The sequence below is a fragment of the Sorex araneus genome, chromosome 1 (assembly GCF_027595985.1).
Source record: "Sorex araneus isolate mSorAra2 chromosome 1, mSorAra2.pri, whole genome shotgun sequence".
In the NCBI taxonomy this organism is placed as follows: Eukaryota; Metazoa; Chordata; class Mammalia; order Eulipotyphla; family Soricidae; genus Sorex; species Sorex araneus.
In genome coordinates, this window is record NC_073302.1 from 208,537,710 (window position 1) to 208,540,986 (window position 3,277).

A 3,277-nucleotide genomic window follows, 5' to 3' on the forward strand; every position below is an offset into this window, starting at 1 on the left:
ATATAGAGTTAAATATTGCCTTTTTATACTAACAAACAATTCCTAAAATAAATATAATTCACATTTATGGAGAACTAGATCAAATGCTCTCTTTTGTGAAATACTAATCATATTTAATAATAATTTATAGCACTGATACTGAGTTAATATTTCTAATTACAATATTATTACTGGCAGTATTTGATAGGGTCTATGCCTTATTGTGGGTATTAAGTACATTAAACCCTGAACAATATCTCCAGCCTCCACTAATTGTTTTTAGAAATAAATCCTGCATTTATGTATAGGTGTATAAATCAAATCCAATGAAGATTGAATATATTTTGTTGTATATTCAGAATAGATCATAAATACTATTAAAAAGGAAGGATTATAACTAGAATAACGCACTCAGAATTTGTCAGTGAGAAGAAATGTTTAGAGATATTTTGTAGTATCAAATCTTCTTTTTAAAAATAATTTATCACCATTATCTAAGATCAGACCTAGGTAGGTAAAGAACCAGTTCTTGTGGGGTGTGCATAGTCCTATTAAGTAAATGTTAGCCAGCTCTGATTATTGCAAAATCAGAGCAGCAAGAATATTTGCAGTGTGGTATCAAACTTTCTGAGAGAGGAACACATACTGGACACGTTTTATAAGTAAACCAAAATATCTAGATCTGCAAGATAGTATGGAGAGTAGGAAGGCACTGTCTTGCATATGACCAACCTGGGTTTGATCCCAGGCACATATGGTCCCCTAAGTCCCATCAGAAATGATCTCTGAGCATCATCATCATCATCATCATCATCATCATCATCATCATCATCATCATCATCATCATCACCATCTCATTGACCGTCGATTTTCTCGAGAGATCTCAGTAACGTCTCTATTCTTCCTAGCCCTGAGATTTTAGAAGCCTCTCCTTACTCGTCCTTCCCAATGGTGCCGCATTGGAGGCTCTTTCAGGGTCAGGGGAATGAGACCCATCATTGTTACTGATTTTGGCATATGAATATGCCACGGGGAGCTTGCCAGGCTCTCCCATGTGGGGAGGAAACTCTCAGTAGCTTGCCACCTAGCTACTGGAAAATGGGGGATCCGGGTGGGAGAGGCCCAGTCCCAATCTGAGCAGGCTTGGAGATCTCATATATATATATATGATATATATACATATATATATGAGATATATATATCAGATAGATATATATGTGTATATATATGATATATATTAGATAGATAGATAGATAGATAGATAGATAGATAGATAGATAGATAGATAGATAGATAGATAGATAGATAGATCTGAAATCCAACCACGGGCAACCTTGTAACTGTGTATCTCACTGTGATTCAATTTAAAAAAATTAAGGAGGGGCAGGAACAGAGTGCTAGCACAACTGGATGAAACATATAATTGCATGCAGGAGGCCTGAATTTGATCCCTAACACTACCCTTACAAACTGCCAGGAGGAACTCCCAAACACTAAGGCAAGGGTAGGGCTCAAGCCCTGATGGATTTGGCATCAAAACCAAAATATATTTATTTTGCTTATTTGAGGCCACACCTTGAGGTGCCTAGGGGTCACTCCAGGCAGGGTTGGAGGACCATATGCAATGCCAGAATAGAACACTCTTCAGCTGCATGCAAGGCAAGCACCTTACCCTCTAAGACTATCACTTGGGTCCTAAGCTTCTTTTTCTGTTTATTTGGTTTTGGGTTCACAACCAGCAGTGCTTGGGGCTTACTACTGACTCTGTGATCAGGAATCACTCCTGGCAGGCTCAGGAAACCAACTGGGGTGCCAGGGTTTGGACCCAGAGAGAACACAAGCCCCTTACCTGATGTATAATATCTTTGCCCCCTACTTCTTAGTTTATTCAATAAAAACACATAAATCAAAAAGGCCATGTGCTGGGATGTGATTGCAGTAACAGAAAGTATGCCTTTAGGACTGTCTACTCAGTCCCCACCACCCCATCCACCCAGCATTGAGGGATGTGACCCCGCAACAATAAAAAGTAACCCCAGGAGTCAAAGAAAATACAGCAGTGAGGGTACTTGCCTTGCCTGCGGTCCACCCAGGTTTAAATCCAAGCACCACATATGGTGTCTGAGCACAGAGCACAGTCAGGAGTACCACCCCTCCCCACCGAAAAAAAAAATTTTTAACCAAAAAAAATTTTAAAACTGGGAGTCAGATGATTTGCCAAAGCGTTAGGACACATGTAATAAATGCAGAAAGCCTGGATTCAATGTACCACACAGTTTCTCAGAACGAGGGAACATTCCCTGAGCACCATGTCTCCAAGCCATATCCAAACCATATCTGAACTATATCTCATGTGTAAAAAAATTGTTTAGGAAAAATAATAAAATAATTTCCAATGTAAAATGATTATAAAAAGAAAAAAATTGTGACTCAGTTTAGACCTTAAACACTTTGCTTTAAGAACATGGCAATTTGAAGAATAGAATGATTTTTCTTTTTCTATTTTGAAAGAATGCAGCTTTCTGTTGGCAAAAGCCAGTCACTGACAAAGGTAAATTAAACTCCATGAATTGTCAGTGCAGGGTCAGTATTCTCATTTGCTTGCCTTTGTATTTCTCATGGTCAACACAGATGTAAAAGCATTTTAGTTCATTGTTAATACTTATTGAATAAATGGATGGTAAGTGAACCATGTTAATCTAACTGTGTTTTCCTTATTAGCAGTTTTATAGGGACAAATCAGTTTCTATGAATCAGGTTATACAGAAAATTTATTATAAAAAGTCACTACCTTGTGTTTCCAAAATTATATTATGCTGAAAGCCTAATTACTTGAGATGTGAATTCTTCTGTCTGAGGTTTCCACTATTATGAGTTCCCCTTGACTCTGGATTCCTGGCAACTTCATTTGTTAGTCCAAGTGCTTCCCCAGAACTTTGTCTTTAGAGCTGCGATAATACTTTTCACACATAATTGCATTTACAAAAAAATCCTTCACCAAATGCAATTTTCATAAAATTGTACATATGTGAGTTAGATTTTGAACACTTTTCCACAATCAGGGGAATCTTAATTTGATTAATGTGCACCTGTTGGAGATAGTAAAAGAGAGAGGAAGGAGATGGGAATTTGAAAAAAGAAAAAAAGAAGTGAAGCAGGTGGCAGAGCAGAAGAGAGTTTTTTAGAATGCAACTTTTAGGGACATTAAAGTGATAGGAACAAATTAGAGTTATGTTCCATTGATGGGAAGGTGGAGAAGTACAAGTTTCTAGCAAGAAACTGTCATGCGCAGAGCTAA

At 37.6% G+C, this 3,277-nt stretch overlaps 1 non-coding gene across 1 annotated transcript; it reads right to left on the minus strand.

Moving 5' to 3' along the window:
• Positions 1-458: 458 nt before the first annotated feature.
• Positions 459-590, minus strand: LOC129401511 (small nucleolar RNA SNORA72). Its single transcript, XR_008628397.1, has one exon. It is a non-coding gene; the product is annotated as a small nucleolar RNA SNORA72 (small nucleolar RNA).
• Between the last annotated feature and the right edge of the window lie 2,687 nt (positions 591-3,277).